The sequence below is a fragment of the Euprymna scolopes genome, chromosome 7 (assembly GCF_053919585.1).
Source record: "Euprymna scolopes isolate OS-2025 chromosome 7, ASM5391958v1, whole genome shotgun sequence".
Lineage (NCBI taxonomy): Eukaryota > Metazoa > Mollusca > Cephalopoda > Sepiida > Sepiolidae > Euprymna > Euprymna scolopes.
Window position 1 is genome coordinate 155,564,865 of NC_136488.1, and position 25,923 is coordinate 155,590,787.

Here is a 25,923-nt window from a genome sequence, read left to right on the forward strand (position 1 = left end):
AACTGAGATAGGCTCGCAACGTCTTCTTTGTGGGAAAAAGGTTTCAGGGAAGAGGAAGAAAAGGGCATCACCTACTATGTTTCGAAGCCGGTTTTGAACCCTATCAAGGCAGGTGCTCTATACACAGGCAAATGATGACTTTGTAAAGGTACAGGATACTCTCGAGTATGAGTAATTTTCTAGCACGGTATAGTGAACCTACTTTCTTTGCAGCAGCCTTTGCAATGACCTCAATTGGGCAGAAGCTGCTAGAAAGGACTTATCCTGTCTTGATAGAGTTCAAAATAGACTTCGTAGCCCCGTAGGGGATGTCCTTTTCTCTTCCCTGTAACCTCTTTCTCACAGAAGAGATGTTACGAGTTTGTCTCTGCTTTATTATTATTTTCATGACAAGTGCTCGGCTGAGGTCTACTCTATGGTCCCCCCTCCGCCAAAATTTCACAAGAAACACTCGTCTAGATGAAAACATTATCAATAATTTCCCCCACTCTTTATCTGTGCCTAAACCTAAACGTAGATTCAATGAGCAAAGCTTCTTTCTTAGAACTGCACGCCTATGGAATTGTCTTCCGTTTTTCTGCTTTCCAGCTGACTACAATATGGTTGTCTTCAAGTCCAATGTAAACAAGTTCTTGATGAGCCGTTCCATATAAGTTAACAAATTTACCGAATTCCCATTATTAACGAGTATTATATTGTCCAATTTCTACTGTACACTCTTTAACCCTTATCCTCGAGTGGCCTCTTGGCCTTGATAAGTGGTGATGTCTATGTAAAAAAAAAATTCGACAGGAGCATCGACTACAGAAATATCCCATTTATTTTAAACATAATGAATTAAAATATAAAATGACGGAAAGGGGTAGGTAACCAGTTTGAAACCTCGCTCAACTAAAGAGAGCTAAATCGAGGTTAGGATTACGAGTGAGAGAACAAATATGATGAAGTGGGTATTATAGCGATGGAAAGAAAAAGTAATCAAATAGAAACAATATTAAGTCCGAGAAGATTTTTTTTGTTTGCAAAGAGGTCTAAAAAATTGATATAAATGCTTGCTAGAATTTTCAAATGATAAAGTGAATGTGACTTACTAAGAATGGAGAATAAGAGGCACATAAACGATTATTTATAAGATGTTCAGCAATGGATGAACCACAGGTATTATTCAAGACATCCGGTGACAAATAATTTGCATAGCGAATTATATATATATATATATATATATATATATATATATATATATATATATATATATATATATATATATATATATAAGAATAACAGTATAGTAACATTTCAAGGTCCAAATATTTATTTTTCAAGCAAAACAGCCCCTCCAAGATGATAAAATTCAGTAAACTTTTTACAGATCCGTTTCGTTATGCAGAAACAATCGGTTATTATTATGTCAATACCGTCTCTTTTCGTGCATATACGCTTCAGAAAAATAGAAATTCTCTGATTTGATAGAAAAAAAGGTATTACAATATAATGCTGCAATATGAAAAAAGGTCATAGAAGACTCAACATCGTGTTTGTTCCAGCAGTCATCTTTGTTCATAGCTAGTAGCATTTATTTAGTAAACAACAGCACTTGTCCAGAATTCTCTCCATTTTAAAAACAAAACTACAGAATTTTTTAATATACGTACTCGTGATGGAACTAAAAAGCTCATATTCCCAAAATCACATAAAGTAGTTTTGATTTTTATAAAGAAAATAATTTTTAAACGATTTAAATTGATTAATGGGAAATTGTAGGCATTACAAAGTTGACCTCGCAAGTTTGAATTATTGTTGAGTTATCTGCCCTTGTTTCTCCAACATTGTGACGTGATACAATTTCTTCGTGTTTACTCATAGAATTTGACTTTTTTAGTTAAAAGATAAATCTACTGTATCAATGTAAAAAAGTGTCAAAAGTAGGCTCTGGATGATAGATGATTCCCTTAATATGCGACCTTACGGGAAAATGTCACGTAGCCCACTACATAAGTCAAGTCATTAGCTTTCCAACGAGTCTTCATTCGTTAAATTCTGATCAATATTCGCTGGATTTCGAACATAAAATTGTCAAAAAAGGTTGTATATCAATTAGTTGCTGGCAAAGCCGAAGGAGACAACCAAGCAAAGAAAAACCGTAAGCAAAATTCTATCCCAAAACAGCAAAATTTAAGCAAAATTTAAGCTAGCCTATCAGGACACTATATATTCAAATGTAGGCAAATTTGGGCATATATATATATATATATATATATATATATATATATATATATATATATATATATATATATATATATATATATATATATACTCGCAGCCAAATTGAATATTGAAATGCTCATATCTTTGGTTGTATGGGACGAAACTACATGAAATTGTTCAGGCTTTTTGAAAATTATAATGCTATTATATCATTAAAACTTTATGAAAAATAGTAAAAAAAAGAACGTATATTTTTAAACAAATAAAATATGTATCAATTTGCCTACATTTGTATATATAGTATCCTGGCAGACAGCTTCAGTTTTGCTGCTTCGGTTGTCTCCCCTATGGCTTTTCCAGACATATATAAGAAACTTTCTGTGTGTGTGTAAGATCGTTCCCTATGGACTCGAGAACGGCTGGGTCGATTTTTATGAAATTTCACATGAATGTACCTTACGTGCCTGGCAGTGTTCTTAGATAGGGTTTGTGTCGCAATGTTTTCGATAAGTATCGATAATCTCTAATCAAAATATTCCAATGAAAGAAGGAACAAGAATTTTGGCCAAAGTTAACACATTACACAGCCTAATATCACAAGTGCATTTGTGAAGTTTTAGGCTCGACATATAAAATCAACAATGGGTTCTTTGATATGATAGGGGCGCGTCGAAGTAAATGTTTCTGTTTAAAGCACAACTGCACCATGATACTTGACTTTTTCATTTTAAAACTTAAATTAAAACCATTATCACTGCACAACCAGTAAGGTCAGGCATATAAAACCAACAGTAGGTCCTTTGATATGACAGGGGCGCGTTCGAAATGAATGTTTCTGTTTATAAAATCTATAGTAGGTTCTCTACAGTGCAATATAGACTATAATATATTGTGGATTAAGTTAATGTATGGAGGCATATGAAGCTTCCTCCCGGTACACTGCGATAGGTCCCCAACTGGAGCAGGCAATCAATCGATTTCATTGAAAAATGAGCGATTTCATCGATTTCAATAAAATTATATTATTCGTTGATCGTCATTCAATTCCAGACAACGTCAGGTCTCCTTATATATATATATATATATATATATATATATATATATATATATATATATATATATATATATATATATATACTGCCAAAAGTACCCGTCGTTGACTGGGTTCAAAAACAGCCTACAGAAAATGGCCTCTGATTTATGAAAGTAAGATAGGCTATGAAAATGAAGGATTGTAAAGAGATAGCTTCGAATTTCGGGGGATCAAAACCAAAGCAAAATATGATGAAAGTAAAAATAAAATAGATAAACCCCATAATTTGTTATACCATACCTGTTCATACTGAAACACTTATCACAATATTCTGTGGATCTATATTTAAAAACCTTGTTAAACTTTGTGACATATTTACATTCTAAGGAGGTCAGGCGCGAACGAACACCCCATAATTTTATTATACCATATTTCTACAAACTGAAACATAATTATCAAAGCATACTTACGCAGAAAGATATGAAAAGTCTTTATTAAAGTTTGTGCCTATTTCCATTCTATGGAGGCCAGGCACGAACGCAGACTCCACAATTTTATTATACCATCCCTATTTAGGTTAAAACATATTTATCAAAGTATTATCATGTACATCTATATCAAAAACACTTGTAAACGTTTTTTTTATTTTTAAATATTTTATTTCCATACTTTGTGGACCAGGCGCGTACGCAGACCACACAATTTTAATGAATCATAATTATGCCAGATCAAACATACCCATTCCTGCATCTCGATACATCTGTCATTATATGTGATCAGTCTTCTATAATAGTCAACCATATAGGAGCCTATTCGTGACCAGACACACACACAGACGTTCAGCTTTATATTATAGATTAAGTACGGGCAAAATGAATGCCGATGCTCAAAATGTATAAACATTTTGACCACTCCCTTTACTTAAAAATTCACCAAAAATCAGGAAATTAACCAATTTTGATGAAATTTTCAGTATTTATCAAATAATGATCGCGGAGTATAATGAACTAATTATTATTTTTTTTATTTAATCTTAGAGAAAATGTATTATTTTGTTTAAACAAAAAATACCTTTACTAAAGTTATGGTTTTCAGTAGTAAATAAAAAACGCAAGAATTTATTTTTGCTTTTTTTATGTAAATAAAACATCGTAATTTGTAACAATAAAATAAAAATAAAAAATCTTTTACAGGAACATTACGAAAAAAGCCCCTGAATTCCGTATTAATGAATTCGATATAACTCGAAGAAAAATTATTTTCTCGAACTACCAATATTACCATTGAATTAAGCATCGTTTATTTAATCTTTTCACACACAAAAAAATTATAATTGCAAAAATTATTTCTACTTTTTTACGCTTACATTTTTAACGTAATCTTTACATTTAAGATTCTAATATTTCCATTGCACGCAAGAACGTATAATTATCAACGTAAAATCTTGGAAAATAAAGTAAAAAAAATTAAATCGAAAAACAGGAACATAGAAAAATAATTTAATTAAAAAATGGCAAAAATTATATCAACGTTCCATGTCGGTAAGTACGGATGCGCAGAGTTTAAATGAAAACCAGTCTGTTTTGCCCTCCCTCCTCCTCTTTTCAACTACCTGCCTGTTTGTGTCCATCAACTTTAAATTTCATGTAAACATTATGATAAATTTTAACGGTAGTCTGTATTATTTTAGTGTGTAATTTTTTCAATGGTTATAAATTGTTTTCTTAATATATTGTATTAATGAAAATAATGGTGCTAACTTTTTTTTTCAAAGAATAAATTGTCAGTAGTATAATTAATTAATTTAATTAACTTTTCTGTATTTATAAATGAAGGAAGGAGGGGGTTGCGACTCAAAAAAAGAAAAAAAGTCGCCCGGTATGCCAGAATAATGTTAAATAAAGACATGAATGATGTCTAATTTGTTCTTCCATACATATTTGAATATTGCCGCCAGAGTTTTTTGGATACGATAAACAAGTCTCGTTCTAACCAGTGATACATTTTTGGATAATTATTACTCTTTTAGCAAAAGTTAAGTACATTTATTGTATTAATTCATTATCTTAAGACTTTAACTTTATACTTAATTTGGAAATAATTCCAGAAAACTTATATTTTTCTTGCCAGAAAAATGTAAACGCGATTTTTATCAAAATGAATTTTTACGTGAAATCTAGGGTTTTTTCAGATTTGAGATAAAATTATTCCATGTATTTTTTATTTCACACACTTTTTTTCTTTGAGAAATTAACTTTAAACTATAATCTTTCAAATACAATAAAAAAAAGTACTCGAAAATTTAAAAAATTATTATGATTAACCGACGTAAAAAACCATGCCCACCCCCGTACGGAAGTAGCCATTAAATTGCCCGTACTTAAGGCTATACCTTATTTAAGACACAAGAGTCGAACTTTCACGCAAATGTTATCTCTAGTGCTAAAATGTGTTAAGGTTTACCTTTATCTATTGTGTGTGTATGCAGCTTATTTACGAAACTAAAAGTGACAAATGAAAAAAAAAAAAAAAAAAAAAAAAAAAACACTGAGCTGCGGTGCCGTTTGTAAACGAGGGAAACCATACGAACAAATACCACTGGTTAAGTGAACTTTTAATAGCATAAACTAACGCCGCTTTTTGTATTAACGGTTAGATATCGAATTCAACTCATTTTTTCCGACGCATAGTGTACATCTTGATTGTATTAGAATTCCGTGTCAAATTAACTGCGGATAGACAGTGCAATATACCTTACACAATGGAGCTTTAAATTCTTTATGTGGCGTGAGTCGATTGGCATCTGGCCAAACGGAAGACTAATTAACATTGACGATCGGCACATGAAGAGAGAGAGAGAGAGAGAGAGAGAGAGAGAGAGGGTGTAAACCTGTTTTCGCTCTCTAAATATAACCCACTAATCAACACATAATAACCTTGAAAATGTCAAGTTCTTTATCTGAATCGTTAACTTTCAAAAGAATGTTGAACATTTGCAAATTCGTATTATTTCGATGATTCGAACTACTAATCTCACTTTGGATGTTATTCTCACAACGTTTCCGCCGATGTAACCTTCAGCCTTCTTCATGTACATCTTGTCGAGCCTGAGAATCTTTTGTTTCTGTTAAAATCTGGATTCTATGCGAAATTTATTTATTTCAGAGCAAGCTGCTCTCGTTTCATTAGCCATGATCGGCCTGAAGCCTTAAGTAATTTTTTATTAATTTAAGGGTTCAACTATAAATTCTGTTAGATTCCAGAGTTTGACATATAAAAGATTCTCGAGTTCTGTAATGCGGCCACTACACCTCAATCGTGCCGTAACATTTCAACCACTCGAACCCACACGTTGTCTGGTAATGTCACAAGGGAACAAAAAAAAAAAAAAGGAAAGAAATAAAAATCCGACTCGGCATTTTTTAAAGTGCAAACAAAAAAGCACTTATTCGTGGTTCTTCCAAAATAATGCATTTCATTATCTGTCAAAAATCTTTTCACGCACACATGTGTTTTACAACGCTCTTCTATAAAACATGTGCTTTTTAAAAGTCTATCTCCCTGCCACTTCATGCAGCCCAAGCCAGTGCTTTCTCGCCTTCGACTTCAAACGTCCATCTTCTCCGGCATGCAATTTACTTCTCTTTTTTGCTTGACCATGTACTGTCCTTTTTCTCCTTTGTTCTCCTCCTTCCCGAAGTGACGTTAGTGCATGTACACTTGTTTAATTTGCATATGTGCTAAGACGGCTCCTGCTGCTAATATTTTTGCTTGTCAGATATCCTACGGCTGCTGCTGATTTTCTCACACGCGTGCCATACATGTTATGTTACAGTTCGACAAGATGCATTTGAAGAAGGTCGGAGGTCACATCGATCGACATCTTGTAAAAATAACATCTAAAATGGAAATAGTAGTTCAAATAATCTAAGTAATCAATTCCCATCTCAAAAGTTCTGAAAAATTTGCAAATTAGTTATAGGTTTAGTATTTCCTGTTATAAATCTCTCTTTCTTTCTCTCTCTCCCCCTCTCTCTTTCTCTCTCTCTCTCTTCCCCACCCTATAAAAGATCCTAGTGTAGCATAACCGTTACATACAAGCAAAATAAATAAATAAATAAATAAATAAAAATCCGGGTCGGCATTTTTTCTCTTTTTTAACACAAAACATTTATTACGTTACTTTCCCGTCTGGACCCCCCCCCCCCATTAAAAGTTTCTTGCTATTGTCCATCTCACCCGGCATACATTTTTCTTCTTTCCTCCGACCACAAGCTAGCCACAGCCGCCCCATTATCGTCCTCGAATTTACACGTTCATTTTCTTCAACATGCACTTTCCTTCTCTCGAGAAAATGGTGCATTTTTTCTACTTTTTTATCCTCTTTTTTCATCTCGCGCACACTTCCTAATTTGCATATGCACAATTCTCGGCTTCTGATCTCTTCGCAAGCCAGCCATCCTTTGATGCTGCTGATATTTTTCCATACGCTCATATGCACTATGTTGCACTAATTATTCACTCTCGACTTGAAACGAAAGTCTTACATCAAATCTGTTGCTAAGATCGCTGGAAAATCTATCTATCTACTATTATACAAAAGTCACTTTGTGTGTGCGTATGTGTGTGTATGTGTGTGTGTGTTTGTGTTTGTATGTGCGTGTTTTTATGTGTGTGTGTTTGTGTGTGTTTGTGTTTGTATGTGTGTGTGTACGTGTGTGTATGTCTGTGTCTGTCTGTGTATGTGTTTGTATGTGTGTGTATGTGTGTGAGGGAGAGAGATTGAGAGAGACAGAGAGAGATAGAGAGAGGGGGGATGGTTCCGAAACGGCTGATCCTATCTTTTGCAAATTTCATACAAGGCTTATTTATATTTCTGGAAGTGTTCTTAGATATATTTGGTATAGAAATTCATTTGATAAGTATCAATAATCGAAAAAATCTGATTTTTAAAATAGCTTTTCTCTCTTATATAAAAGAATAGCTTTTACAGGGGAATATTTTACGTTACATCTACCAAGGGAAATAAGAAAATTTCAGCAAATCATTTCTTCTTAAAAACAGGTTCATTTTTATCTTGAGATATAGTTTAGTAGTAGAGCATTCGACTACAGATCGAATGATTCCCTGTTCAATACCGAGTGAACTTCACCAATTTATTATTTTTTTTCTTATTAATGAATTCAATTTACGATAAATGAAGAAGTACCATTTAAAATCGCTGCAAATCATTTCTTTGCATATTTTAAAACTAAATATTAATCAGAAATGACTTTTCCAGGGCATCCATCGTCAAGCCCAAATATCAGCTGACGTGATATTCTAAACAAACACAGACGGAATTTGGTGAACGACATTATCATTATTATTATTTTTTAAAATTTCTTTATTGTTTTTTGCAAATCAGTCCACCGCGCAAATTATTCTTTGTAATATATAATAAGAAATAAAGGATTGATTCTAGAAAAATACATGCGCAATCTACATGAATTTAAATAGCATATTGTAGGACCAGGCAACGCTGGGTTGCCTGCTAGTGATTAGATATTTATACTGCCACAGGAAGTACTCAACTCTTGAAGCAATCTTTTACCTGCATCAGAGCCAGGTACGTCACAAGATGGAGTATTGCTGCCATATCTGACGCGAGGGCCAATCAGAATAACCTCTCTTGCCTTGATTGAGTACAAAACTAACTTCGCAATTTAAAAGTAGAATAGTTTCTTCTTGTTCCTACAGACCCTTTCTCATGGGAAAGAAAGATATTGGTATTTTTTTAAAAATTCTATCATTATTTTCATGGTAGGTGCTTGACGGAGAAACAACATTGCCCTCTACCCCACTCTGTAAACAGTTCAAAAACCCTTTTTCTCTGTATACCCCAAAACCAAAAGCTGCTTCCATTAACAGAGTTTCTTTCCATCTGTGAAATTCTTCCCTGCTGACTAAACATGGTCGTCTTCAAATCCAATATCAAACAAAGCTAGTATAAACCGTTACTCTCAAGCAATCAAACTCTGACCTTATAAGCCATCATTTCCAATCCTCTCATAGTATTGTTCGTCAATCCTTATTAATAATCGCATCAACTCTTATCCACGAATGACCTTTGAGCCTTGAGCTTGAGTAGTGACTCATCCATATCTATCTATTTATATATATATATAAAGTTGAGTTTTTTTTTTTTGTCATATTTACATTGGTATTAGAACCTACTTTTTCTATTTAAAAATTATTAAAACGAACTTCTTAATATATTCAGTCATGGATATGCGAGCGTCTTTATAAAAGTTAATTGATTTGCATATTTCTTTGAAAAACGAACTTTCATTAATAAATTATTCATTTTTCATGGTTTCTTATTGGATGATTAGTTTCATTTAAATATTGCGCTCAGTTTTATTTATGCATATTTTCTATATTGTGCATAATTACATGCAATTTAGGATAAAAATGTTCTCACACTCACCCACACACACGTTTGTGTGTGTGTGTGTATGTGTGTGTGTGTGTGTGGATGTCACCTTGTTTCTATGTGTGCGGAACGGTCAGTGTGGCTAGATATACCACCGAAAATTAAAATTCAATAAAAAAAACTTTCAAGGAATGTACTCGTACCTGACAGTATCCCGTATCTCTACAAGACCACCATTCGCCCATGCATGGAGTATCGTGGCCACATCTGAGTGGGAACATCCACCACTAGTCTCTCCTTAGACAACGCCAGTCTCATCACTTCAATGTTGTATCCCTACGCCTGTTTTGCAAGTACATTAATGGAATGTGCTCTATAAAACTCGTCGCACTTGAGCTCCCTCAATGTAAGTATCCACGATTATCCTGACAAGCAGCAAAATCCCACCCCTTCACTTGATCTCGAAAAGCTTTATACTCTGTTTCTTATCTTGGATCACTGAACTTTAGAAGTCCCTCTGCTTACTTCTTCGCTGGCATGCAGAAGTTTAAATGTAATGTAAACAAACATCTTGCTGCTCAACTCCCTACATAGTACCCTATTGCAGGGTTTCCCAAAGTGGGGCTCTGTGAGTGAAGCTGAGGGGCTTCGCAAGCCCTTTCTTAAAGAGGACCAATATATATGAAAAATTTAAATGGCTGCAGGCATTTAATTATTAATCTTTTTTTACTGGAAAGAGATATGATACATAACTACAGATGTAAAGAGTTTCAGGATGATTCATGAATTAATAAATAAATAAATTAACAAAAATGCAATAATTTTTGATTAATCAAAAACAAAAAATGGTGGTAAATACAAAAATATAGTAAAATCACGAACAGGAACAACTAATGAACAAGTATAAGTTAAAATTTGAAATGAACGTTTTTCATTTTTATTTTAGAATTTATCTTGTTAGTACTCCGTGAAAAACTTTGCCCTGCTCAGTGTCCTGAAGGTTGGGAAACCCTGTCCTATAGGCAAGGTTTCACATAATAGCGTTCAATTGGCAATATGCCTTGTTTGGGGTGAATAAGAGTAGAACAAACTCATCTGGGGTTTCTTCTCTATCATTCGTATTGAACATTAAACCGACGCCATTATCCTAAAACATCTTCGTACGGAACAAATTTCGCCATTTTTCGACAAAAAAATCTTGTTATTTGGGGCAATTTTTTTTTCTATGTTCAAACGTTTCTATTTCCATCGAGGACAAACATTCAGGCATCAAAACTTTCGCTTATCAAGTTTTATTTTTAGAACAGCCGATGCGATACATGCATAAAGTTTCTAGTTATGCTGCTCAAGGACGCTGCTACCTACCTCCGAACCCCCCGACCGACTGAGTAATTTGGAGTGGGTTTGTAAGTCTGCTAGAGACACAGAAGCCATCGTTTCGAATTTGCTCGAACACAGTTTTAGATTTAGTTTTGGTCGCTTAATTAAAATACTGCTGGAAAAAATAATTATATACTGTCGTTTCTAGCAGTAGCAACATATTTATAAATAAATAAATAAATAAATAAGCAGCAGCAGCAGCAGCAGCAACAACAACAACAACAACAACAAAAACAAAACTACTACTACTACTACTACTACTACTACTACTACTACTACTAATAATAATAATAATAATAATAAAAAATGCAAAAAGAGCTGGGACCTTGGGAGGCTTATTACCACCCAAATTCCAGTCATGAACAGGGAAAGATCTCTGAAGACCTGAGTAAAAGCTCCTTGTGAGCCAATAATAAAATAAATAAATAAATAAATAAATGAGAGAAGATACAACGTATAATAACAATAATAAAAACGGTTGAAATATTAAGGAAAACCCTTGAATGCAGAAACTAATACACATGAGATACAGACACTAACCAGACATATAGAAACTGTTACAGAAGTAAAACACAAATAAACACTACATGGAATCAAGGAAACTGAAACTGTATAATTTTAAGTTAATCCTTCACCCCCAGAAAAAAGTGTCAGCATCAACTGGCACCACACCAAATAGTCGAGGAAGCTCAAGGGGGATGGAAGACTGAGGAAAGAAAGCACTAACCAGGCCTCCACTGGATAAGGGCAAAAATGACTGGAACCTTGGGGAGATTTTTTGCTTCCCAAATACCAGTGAAGACCAGGGGTCATTGTAAAAAAAAAAAAATCAATGGTAGGCGACTGTTACGATAAATCAATTTGCAAAGGTTATTGAAATAGGTGAAGAGTACTGGAAATCAGGGGAGACTTGTTACTCAGAATCCTGGGAAAACACAGAAATCTCGACCAGAACACCAAGGAATTCATGACAATACACCGAAAGGATGATACTGACCGACTCTATATGAAAAGGAAAGACGGGAGAAGAGAGGTGATTTTATAAAAGACTGTATTAAAAAAAAGAATTAGAAAGATACATAATGTAGAACACTGAAAGAATAATTACTACAGCAAGAGACACTGAAGAAACAAACAAGATAGAAAAATAAGAGATGAGGAATAAAACGAAGAAAGAAAAAATAAGAAAAGAAACAGCTACACGAACGATTCATAAGGATGACAAAAGATGAGATTAACGAAAACTCTTGGAAATAGCTACAATAAGGAAACCTATACAGGGAAACTGAATGCTTAATAACAGCCGTACAAGATAACGCAATTAGAACCAACTACATCAAGGCAAGAATTGACACGACCCAAGAAAACAACAAATGCGGACTCTGTGGACAAAGAGACGAAACAATAAACCACAATATGAATACAACAAACTAGCACAAAAAGACTATAAAAATAGACACGATCAAGTGGGGGAGGCAGTAGACTGGCAATTATGTAAACAATTGCATCTTGAACACCCAGAAAAATGGCACAAGCACAAACCGGCAGCAATACTTGAAAATGAAAGTCATAAGATCCTATGGAACACGTATATACAAACGGATAACCCATCCAAGCAAAACGACCGGATGTCATAATAGTTGAGAAGAAGCCAGATTGTAGATTTTGCCATTCAGCAGACCACAGAGTGAAGTTCCAGGAAACAAAGAAATGGAGCAAATACACAAAACTGGTCAGAGAGTTCAGAAGGATATGGAAGATGAAGAAAGGCAAGATAGCATCATTAATAGTAAGAGCACTAGGAAACATAGCGAAAAACTTTGAAAAAAGAATGGGAGAGATTGGAATCAGAAGGATGATTGATAAGATAGAACGGATAACAAATATAGAAAACTGCAGGAATATTAAGGAAAACTCTTGAATGCGGAAACTAACACACACGAGCTACAGACACAAACTGGGTATACAGAAACTGCTACAGATATAAAACAAAAAGGAACATCACACGTAATCATGAAAATGGAAACGGTACAATTGTAAGTAACCCCCTTCCCTGAGCCCCTGCCTTCCGACCCCTTCTTTTTCTGTGTGTATGTCACCATAAACTGGCACTACACCAAATAAGTGAGGAGTGTTAAGAAGGATGGAAAGACCGAGGAGAGAAAGCACTAGCCAGACCTCCGCTAGATGAGCGCAAAGAGGACTGGGACCTTGGGGAGGTTTAGTGCCACCCAAACTCCAGTGAAGACCAATGGTCGCTGCCAATCAATGGTAAGAGGCTGTTGCAAAGGTTATTCAAAGTGATGGAATGTACTGGAAATCTGGGGAGACTTTTGGCGTTCTCTGGAGTCTGAGTGAGAACAAGTTGTTCTTAATTAGAAATCTTGGATGATGGCTTGTGTGACTCCTCCTAGTGTGTAAATAATACTGTGCATGTGCATCAATCTAACCCAAACATGTTTCGAAAAGTTCTAGGTTGTTAAATCTGAAAACACGTATCTCGAAGTTAAACAAGATATTTATTTCATGAAAATTAGTCGTGCCCCTCACCACCACCACCACCACGGCCGTTAAAGTTTCGGCACTCCTAAAAACACCTTAGATATTTCATCTTTGAACAATTCCGCTCGCACGGCAGAAAATTTGTGCATAGCGTCATGTCGCCCACGCTTCACACACACACACACACACACACACACACACACACACACACACACACACACACACACACACACACACACACACACACACACACTAGCTGGGATATCCGACGTTACCCGGGATTAAATGAGGATCAACAAATGTTCCACACTTCCAATACTTTTATTGTTTTCGAAATCGGAGAAATCGCATATTTTTCAATCAAATAGTGATTGCCTTCTCTGGTCAGGGACCCACTGCGGTACACCGGAAGAATGCTTTGCATACCTCCCTGCAATGACTTAGTCCGCAACATATTGTAGTCTTCGATACATCGTAGAGAATCTACTATTGATTTTATAAAATTATGTTTATATATAATGGCTTGAATTAAGGGCAAAATGCAAAAATCAAGTATCATTGCTAATTGTGCTCTAAAGAGAAACATTAATTCGAACGAACCCTGTCTTAGCAAAGTAGCAATTGTTGATTTTATACGCCACCTCTTCTGCTTGTGCGTTGATAAAACTTCTTAAATGCAATTGTAGTCTTAGGCTGTATAAAGGTGTTAACTTTGGACAAAATCGGACTGTTCCTTTTTTAATCTGAATTTTTCGATTATCGATTTTCTATACTTATCGGTGGCAATCCGGTACAAAACATATCTAAGAACACTTTCGCGTAAAATACATTAGTGTAAAATTAAACAAAAATCAGCCCAACCGTTTCGGAATACATGGGGAGCGAACTCACCCACATAAAGTGCCTTATATATATATATATATATATATATATATATATATATATATATATATAATTATTTACTATAATAATCATTCAATATCTACAGACACTAGTGTTTCACCCTTTCAGGAATTATCAGTGGAAGGTGTCACGATTAACACCAGCCGAAAGATTCGAACCCGGCAACAGAAGTCATGTCTGGCTTCATTAGCAAGGACCCAATCCATTCGACTACTGTCAACCGCGAGAAATACAGTTGAGATTTAAACATTTATTGTTTTTTAAATGCTTTTAACGGCAGTCAGAGTGATCTAATCATTATATCACGATCTGCGCGTATGAGCTAAGTTAAACGACTTATTTCAACTGAAAGTGCTCAACGATAAGAAACACACACACACACACACACACACACACACACACACACACATATATATATATATATATATATATATATATATATATATATATATATATATATATATATATAAAGGGGCTACACACACACAGACACATATATATATCTATATATATAAAAGCGAAAATGTATGTATGTATGTATGTATGTATGTGTGTATGTTTGGATGTCTGCTAAAAACTTTCGACAGACGCGACGAAAATTTACAAACTCGGTATCACATCGAAGCTCCATCCTTTGCTCGAAAAATTGGCCAAAAACGTTAACTTTTTCACCCCGAAATCGACAATTTTCGACAAAAACGGTCCTCTCGTGACAATGACCGATTCTACGCATGCGTCAGATGACATCGTGACCTGATTTACTTTAAATAGTTGAAAAACCGAACAAGTTCCATGTACGTCGCGTTGGCTCAGTTAGTTAAGGCTTTGGTTCAATATCAAAGCGTTTTGGGTTCGAATCGTGGTGTGAGATTTTTTTTTTTCGATTTTTTAAATTTAAATATTGAACCAGTGTTATTTAAGCCATTTTTCACGTAATGTTCGTTTTCCTGCTTTTTTTAATTTTTTTACTTCGCTTATTCTTAGCGACACCCCAAAACACCCGGGTACCCACCGATTTTTTAAATTTTAACATCGAAACAGGCTTATTTAAGTCATTTTTCACGTGTTCGTTTTTCTGTTTTCATCGTTCGTTTGCCAACACACACCTCCAAACACCCGGGAAACGCCGGGTACCCTCGCTAGTATATATATATATATATATATATATATATATATATATATATATATATATATATATATATATATATATAAAGGAGCTATATATATATATATATATATATATATATATATATATATATATGACAAAATAGCTATATTCCAACTTTCAACATGTTATTAATCTTACCATTTATTTATTTCCACATGCCAAAACGTCTTAACAGTATCTGTTTCGTAGCGCAGAAACAATAATATAATTATTATGTTAATTATGAATATTTCGGTAATGTCGCTACATAGAGTTTGCGGGTGACATGAGAAAAATAAGACGTTCAAAATGTTTCTTAAACATTTCGTGTAAAAAGTTCATTTATTTTACCCGAAACTCGAGAAATTTACGGTTATAATGTATAAACATTTAATGAATAAAAAATCAATATGGCTTCCTTTGGCCATTCGTTAATCAATAAACAGCCTTGACCTTGCAATAAAAAAATCAAGATTTAGTCAAACGGAACGAATCGAAGGGGCTTCGGCGAATCTGTAGCAGTGTCAGAAATCGCCATTAAAAATGCGTGATAAAAACTTGAATAATTAGACTTAATATCTTTTGAAGCTTATAACTACTTGAAAAATGTAATTTATACCCTAATTTTTTTTTCAATAAAAGGAGCAAAGACCAAATTTTAAAATAATTACAGGTTTAATAGCTAAATACGAAATATTTGTTTTTTTTTTTAATCGGGCTTCCTTAAAAAAAAATTCAAGGAAATCAACGAATTTTAACTTCCTTCGAATATAATAAATATATATAAATTCCAAAAAGTCACTTACCCATAAAAAATACTAATCAATGGGTACTTCCATTCTTCATTGTTAAGAATTTATCCATATTTATATTTTATATTCCATGTCCTTTTTAAATAAAATACTTTTTAAGCAAGGATTAAAAAATACCGCGATAATCAGATGTTTCACAACTTGAATAAAGGGAGACAAACGTCTTCCTTTATCAGAGTTGAAAACTTCGGTTGCCTGTAAGCGCCAGAATTAATCTCCTTTTCCATTGCTGGCTGTAAACAAACTTAAGGTTTCGAATGAAGCAGATTTCATTTTTTTCCCCATCATATTTTTCCTTTTGGCAATGGTTTCAACCATTTGTTTGATTAAAAATTCGGTAATATGCGTAAACGCTTACTTTCTTAAGTGGTCTTATGATTTTGACCAGGACTATATATATATATATATATATTGGTATTAAAAGCTCTTGAAAGCATCATTACGAATTTAAAACTGTGAATAAAAAGATAAAACTGTTTTAGAACACGTTAAACATGCAAAGAAAATATTTTAATAAAAAAGGAAGGAAAATACGATCCAATTTCTTTCTTTTTTTCATTTTTTTTAAGTTGAAATGTTTCAACTTTAAAAAAGAAAAAAGAAGGAAACAAATCGAATCATATTTTTTCTTCTTTTTTTACGAAAATATTTTTGCATTTTTATCGTATAATATACTTATATATATATATATATATATATATATATATATATATATATATATATATATATATATATTTATTCCTAAGAATTTTTTGTGTGTATTGATATTCATATTAAATACCCTTTTTCCTATTTATTTAAGAAGAATATACAACTTTGTTATGTATGGGTATTGGAATTGCATTCATCTGCACAAGACCTAGCTAATTTGCATAGTCTTTTAAAGATTATAAATAATCAATTCATAACTTAAAATATTGCAGCATTAAGAATTTTAAAAAATCATTTATATCATTATATAATCAATTTTTAATGGTGCAATAATTTAAGTTATAAATTTATTATATTTTTACTAGAATATCTTGTCCTTTCCTTTTCCAGTTTCAACAACCAGTCCTTTACTTTTCCATGATTAAGCTTAACCATATTACTTTTCATGCTCGCATTTCTCTATTGTAATATATATATATATATATATATATATATATATATATATATATATATATATATATATATATATATATATATTGTGTACAGAAAGTTGTTAGTTGAAACAGATCATTGGTACCGTCGGTTTTAAGCCCGATAATAAGGCCCGTTTAAGGTATCATTATCAAGCTCTCTTCAGCCAAAACGGGCCTTATTATCGGGCTTGAAACCGACGGTACCAATGATCTGTCTCAACTAACAACTTTCTGTACACAAAATATAAATACGCTCTTAGATTTTGGATTTTCCTTTTAATTGAGCACTCTGCTTGAATTATTTTTCAAAAAAAAAACTAATCATATATATATATATATATATATATATATATATATATATATATATATATATATATATATATATATATAGTCAGTGAGAGAAATCCAGCAGAATGCTCGATTATTAAAAAAAAAATCAAAATAAGAGCGTAATATTTATTTCTATATATGTTATAGAAGTTTAGAATAACGTGATACCGTCGGTTTCCAATCAAAAGTGATCGCGTCTCCATGGCATTCACCAACTATTGCTTTAAGAACTCATCACTTGTTGATCATTTGTTGATTCGAAACCGACAGTACCATGCTGTATTAAAAACTTCTGAAATATATGCATATATTGAGAATGCGCTTTAGTTTGATCATTCATCGATACCCTCTATTTCAATTTCATCGAAACACTGAAAACTAAAATAAATAAATAAATAAACGCCGACATGTCTCCTGTTTTCGTATTTGACTAATAAAGGTGATAGAATTACCGAAAATCATCAGACTGCACGAAGTAAAAAGAAAACTACATTGAATAATTAAGTGGTTGATTTTGCGCTACGAAACAGATACTGTCAAGAATTCTATAAGTCAACTGAATTGAAGAAATAAATTATAAGATGGTCAACAAAATGAATTTTGAATATAACTTTTTGTCATTTATTCTCTATATTGCTCTGCAATTACACTGAGCTTCTTAAATAAGATATATATATATATATATATATATATATATATATATATATATATATATATATATATAACTACTTAATTTACTCACATAAAATTAATATACGAAAGTATGGATTTATGCGCAAACTTTAAGTATTTACTTCAAAAGTGCTCAATACGTAGGTAGAGCCAGTTAGTAATTTATAAAATATATATGGCGATTAAGCTACACTGAATATTCGGCGTTTTATCAACTCTAGGACTCCTCAGGTTTATGCGCATAAGCCTGAGGAGTCCTAGAGTGGATGAAACGCCGAATATTCAGTGTAGCTTAATCGCCATATATATTTTATAAATTACTATATATATATATATATATATATATATATATATATATATATATATATATATATATATATATATATATATATATATATATATTATGAGGAAATATATTTCTACAGAAATATATATATATATATATATATATATATATATATATATATATATATATATATATATATATATATATATATATATCAGTTTCTTCTCGAATAATATTTAATGAAATTAGTGAAAAATAAAAATTCCACATCGTTCAGATTATGTGTTATGTTTAAGAACCCCTCTCCATGCTCTGATCGCACTGTACTATCATTGCTTGTCCAATTCGCTCTTCATTGTTACGTCACATTCGGGCAACCGGAAAGACGTCTCGTCATAACAGTTAGCTTAAGAGCCAGTGTATACCTTAGTACCAATTAAATAAAGCAGTTTAACCCAGCCCGTTCGCGCACACACTGTCTGTTTCCTTTTCCGTTAATATTATGCGTAGGAATAGATGTCAAGATTGGCCATGAAACAAGACGTTTGCTACTATCATAGGAGAGGCTATTAATCTAAATTATTCGGTGAGGAGTTTAAATATTTTGTAACTGCTCAAACAAATAACGGCCTTGGCCTAATATTACAAGAAATGACGCGAGTAGAAAAAATACTGTAATACAATATAATTTAGTATTTGCATTTATTTCAGCTTTCTTACCATGATTATCACTTGTTCGTCTGTGTATTTTTTTAAATTTATTTCTTCATCATCATCATTATTATTCATTCACTAGGAGTTTTCACACAGGTTATCATCAAGGAATACTCTTTGAGAACAACTTGTGGTGTTCCCTACAGTCAGAGTGACAACAAGTCTCCTCCTTAGATTCCCAGTACTCTTTACCTCTTTCGATACCATTTACAAATTAATTTGCGTTATCGCAACAACCGTTTACCATTGATTTCTCGTTTGTAGCAGCCATTTAACCTCTCTGGAATTTGAGTGGCAATAAGCCTTCCTAAGATCTCAGTCCTATTCGCACTCATCCAGTGGAGGTCTGGTTAGTGCTTTCTCTCTGTGTTTCCATCCTCCTTGACTCTTCGACTATTTAGTACAGTGCTAGTCGTGCTGACGCTAGTTTTTATTTTTGTGAGGTGAGAGGGAAATAATAGGGGAAAATGGAGGAGGGAGGGGGAAAAGGAGGTAGTAGAGGGAGTGGTGAAAGGGAGAATAGACACTTTTCACTTTTGATACACCAGTTCTCTTAGTGTCTCCTTTTTGTTTAATTTCTGTTACAGTTTATATCTACGCAGTTAGATTTTGTCACTCATATGGACTAGTTTCTGCACTCAAGGTATTTCCTTAGGATTTCAGCTGTTTTCAGCATTACTGTTCGGTGCATAATTTCAAACTTTCCGTAGATTCCGATTTCTCTTTGTCTTTTTTTCCAAGTTTCTGTGTCTGTTCCTAGTGCTCCTACAATTATTGGTATTATATCGATTTTCTTCAGGTTTCATATTCATTTAACAAGTTATGCATGTTTGTTTCGTTTTCTGTCTCTTTGTAATCTGCTGGGACGCCCAAACCTATAATTGGGCAGTTTTTTTCTTCTGGCTAATTATTATAACATCCGGTCTTTTTACTTGGACGGGTTTATCTGTTTGTATCCTCATGTCTCAAAGGATTTTGTGTTTTTTGTTTTCCTGCACCGGTTTGAGTTTGAACCATTTATCAACATGTTCAAGGTGGAGTCGTCTGCAGAGTTCCCAGTGCACCGTCTTCCCCATGTAGTTGTGCCTGTTCTTATATTCTTTTTAGGCTAGTTTGCGGCATTCACTTATTATGTGGTTTACTTAGAGCTATATAAACAAAGGTGAGAGATAATTAATTGTTAAATTATCAATCAAGTTTTCATATGATGGAACATAACAAAATCATGTTCATATCATATGATTTTATGTTCCCTCATATGAAAACTTGATTGATAATTTAACAATTAATTATCTCTCACCCCTCCCTCCCTCCTTCCCTCCCTCCCTCTCTCTCTCTCTCTCTCTCTCTCTCTCTCTCTCTCTCTCTATATATATATATATATATATATATATATATATATATATAATTTAATAAGTTATAAAATATATATGTCGATTAAGCTACACTGAATATTCCGCGTTTCATCCACTCTAGGACTCTTCAGGCTTATGCGCCTAGCTCTACCTACGTATTGAGCACTTTTGAAGTAAATACTTAAAGTTTACGCATAAATTTATACTTTCGTATATTAATTTTATGTGAGTAAATGAAGTAGTTATATATATATATATATATATATATATATATATATATATATATACATACATATATATATAGGATTGATATGTAGTTTGCTTGAAGCATTCTGTGGGATAGGTGTGTAAAAGAGATTTAGAAGGCTGTCACAATGCGAGGAATGAATTATAGTCGCTGTTGGTAAGAGGAGACGAGAACAAGTGGCGATTTACAAATCAATAAGTACATATATATATATATATATATATATATATATATTTATATATATATATTTATTCAGTTGTATGATAAAATGTCTTACTTGTAATTCTATGTGACGTATTCCATTATTAATTTCGGAAAATTTTTTCCTTTTTCAAATAGTGTGCGTAACAGGTCGATTCAAAGCATGCTTTCATTCATTCAATCATCTATATATATATATATATATATATATATATATATATATATATATATATATATATATATGTGTGTGTGTGTGTGTGTGTGTGTGTGTGTGTGTGTGTGTGTGTGTGTGTGTGTGTGTGGTGTGCGTAACAGGTCGATTCAAAGCATGCTTTGAATCGACCTGTTACGCACACCATTTGAAAAGGGGAAAACTAGTTGTAGAGGGTCAGAGAGTATGGAAAGTCCGAGGTGGGAGAGTATTAACCAGATCTCCCCTGGCAGTGCGCAGTTCAAATCTGGTATCTTGGGGAGACATTTTGTCACCCAAACCCCAGGAAACACCAATGGCCGATACCAACGAGAAATCAATGGCAACCGGCTGTTGCGATAACGTGCAATCATCTGAAGGAGTGGTCAAGAGGTGGAGAACACTGTAAATCTGGGGAGACTTGTTGTCACTCGATCTCCAGCGAATACCACAGATGATGGCCTGTGAGACAACTCCTAGTGAGTGAATAATAATAATAATAATAATAATAATAATAATAATAATAATAATAATAATAGCCTCTCCCAAATTCACCACCAACCTGATTTAATATCGTAGATTTTCTTAGTTTTAGGATTTTTTAGGATTCCTAACCATGTAACTGATGAAAATATGCTACACATTTTGATGAAAAACATGGGGAAAAATAGACATAGAAGAACAGAAAACTAAAACTTTAAATATTAACTCTGTATTGAAAGTAGTAATTATTTAAATATTTCAACATATAATCTTGTGAGGAAAATCCAGGAACAAACATAAAAATTGTCTCAGTCATGAAGGATTTCTCTTACACCGACCGAGGACAGAAAAGGTGAATTGTAGCATCAGAACAGATACTACACTGTGATCTTATCCCGAAGGCCAAGAATTGATTGTGTTTTATGTTTCTGCAATTGTTTGTTCCCTAAGTTCATAATTCAGTTTTATCAGTATTAGATTGTATATTGCTTTAAAATTACGTAATTTTGCATAGATAATATTTATACCTCATATTGAATAAAGTTCAGTTTCATAGAATGATGGCAGATCAATTATTACATGCTTCCATCATTTCAGGGGTTGCCTTAACAAGGCTTTTGGGAGTCCACTCCACCCCACATAAACATATACACGTACACATACAAGCATGCATACATACAGATGCACGCAAACATACATATGCAAGAACACACACATGACAACATGCACATACACACATACATGCATACATACACATATGTACATACATATGCACGTACACGTACACATACACGTACATGTAGAATATACATGAAGGAGCATTCATGATGACGATGATGATGGTTTTACGAATAGGTGAATTCGACATGAATAAACGAGTAAAACAATCCAAAATACACAGCACATAGAATAAACAGACGTTCGCTTCGCCGCTAGTACAGCTTTTAAAATGAACATGCGTTCATAACGGCATAAATCCTCAACGTTCATACATACATACATACATACATACATACATACATACATACATACATACATACATACATTTAAACAGACACGTGAACTTCATATTATAGATGGAAGATTACTGAAAGGATATTTCTTTCATTGATATTTATTCGGTCAACCTGTTTTCAGAAATTCTGTTTCATTATCGCTTTAAGCTCTTTGCGTGTATTTCTTTTCGCGAACAAGAGTATCGTCTTGATATAGAACACTTGAACGCAACTTCGCAACTCTCGCAAGATAAATATATCCCTCAACAGTTGAAGAGAACGTTTTCATCTAAAACTTACTAGTGTCTCTTTTTCCCGGAATTACTGGAACGAAATATAGTTTAAAGCGATTCAACAGCTGCTTCTTATGACCGGGAGCACGTCTGTGCTTTTTTTTTTTTTCGTACTCGGATTATGTTACATTAAAATATTTTCTCTTCCTTCACAGAGAAGGAATTTAGCCGAAAAGGCTGGAACAAATTTTTGGCGAAACTTGTTGATGCGATTAAAAGAAAATGGGGAAAAGCTAAAAAAAAGTGTGTCACTACTACGAAAAATTAATAAAAGAAAAGAAAACTATAAGAAGTTGCGCAAAATCGGCCCCGAATTCAAATAAAATAAAATAGGGTACTTGTGCGGAATGATTAGCTAAGAATTTTCGTACTCATGGAGATTCCCGAGTTGTGATGTACGTCGCTACTCAACCCCAGCAAAAAATGAATATGTTCTTTCTTTTTTTTGGTAAATGTTACCTTACGCTATAACAGAACACCGATACATGATACATTCGCGTGTGAACGTATCATGGAAGAAGATCACTACCGAAGGTGGTGAAATGGCACAAGATAGTCTCAAGGTCTAGGGGTTCATACCATGCAAACGGTAAATTTGCGGCGGGTTTGATTATCAGATTTGTTGTCAGCGACCTCGAATACCCATAAAAAAATTTTAGAATGGTCGGTATTCCGTTGTAGCGTAAGGTAACATTTACCTTTTTTTTCCCAAACAATTTGTGTATTTTCTTGATTGCAAAAAAAAAAAAAAAAAAAAAAAAAAGAAAAAAAGGTAATGCTTGTAATTGTTTTTCGTTTGTTTTATTTTGCAGTGTTTTTTCCCGGGGTGGGGTGGGGGAGTGTAGAAACGAATGACACGAATGTTGGTGTAAAAATAATGTCGTTTTTGACGTATATATATATATATATATATATATATATATATATATATATATATATATATATATATATATATGATAAACAACGATATTATTTTTGCACCAACCTAATAAATTTTCTTTTAGTTATTTTTATTTATTTACTAGCAGAATCTGTAGAAATTTCACAGCAGTATCTTTCATATGTAATTTATTGTTACTGGGCATTCTGTGGACATTCAGCGCGAATGCAGACCTCACGATATTATTGTAGCTCTTTTATTAAAACTGTAAAAGTATTTATCTAAGTAATCCGGTTAATGTAGCGTCAGAATATATCTGGTTATTACGGTTTATCTCCAATATCCTTATAGGAGTCTGTGACATATTTTCATTGTATGGTTGCCCGGCGCGAACAAAACCCCCATGGTATCATTATACTATCTTTAGACAAAGCAGATGCTACCCTTTGATCCTAACCAGAAGACCAAGGAGGTATATGTTAGTTTAACGTATAGCCCAAAATTGACAATTAATTTTTTTGCTTTTTACATTGCGTCTTTGGTGATCGGGAGATCCTATTTATTAAAAAGTAGAATACTACGAACATTAAATTAGTGTATCTATAATTATAATTTAATGGTCATAGTATGTTATCACCGTCTATCATTCTTTTTAATACATGGGATTTCCCGATCGAATAATGTATAATCTGGAAACCGTGACACAAGTACGTACGTATGTGTGTCACGGTTTCCAGATTATATATTATTCGATTGGCAGATCCTATTTATAAAGGCACTACGGTATGAATATATAGATTATTCATTTGATTTTTTTTTTTTTTTTTTTTTTTTTATTATTATTATTATTATTATTATTATTATTATTGTTGTTGTTGTTGTTGTTGTTGTTGTTGTAGTAGTAGTAGTAGTAGTAGTAGTAGTAGTAGTAGTAGTAGTAGTAGTAGTAGTAGTATTTTGGAGTGGAATCTGTTGTAACCTCGACTTAGCGTTAACTTAGGGTTCCAGTGATGTTTTTTGTTAGGAAGAGAGAGAGAGAGAGAGAGAGAGAGAGAGAGAGAGAGAGAGAGAGAGAGAGAGAGAGAGACACACACACACACACACACACACACACACACACACACACACAGACAGACAGACAGACAGACATACAGAGACAGCAAGAGATGAGTCTTCATGAATTCAAAATAATTTTCAAAGCAAGTTCCAAATAAATTATTATGGTTGTTTACAGCCGTTTCAAAGTAGTGTTTATTTTAATCACACAATGCCTCATAAAATTATAAGTGTTGATTCTCATCAGAACAAAACATTTTTTTAAAAAATAAAAACACTCTAAGGGTGTGTCAGAAATTTCGTGAAAAATAGTGAATAATTCCACCCCGTCTTTCCAAGCTTATAACTCCCCGAAAAATGTAATTCAAGCCCTAATTTTTTTTTTCAATTAAAGGCGCAAGGACCAAGGTTTCATTAAAAAAAAAAGCATAAAAACAAACAACGTGTTTTTTTTTTAAAAAAAGGTTTTAAACTTCGGACTTTACAGGTAAATTTAAAAAAAACAGTTCTTTTTTTGTTTTAAATTTGAATATATTATTTATTGACCTTTTCTCTTCAATTTGTGATATATAACACTTTGGTGAGTAAATTAATTATTTACTTTTTAATAGACATTTCAAAATGGGAGGCGTGAATTATTCGACCCCCTGTCTTTCCAAGCTTATAACTACTCGAAAAATGTAATTCAAGCCCTAATTTT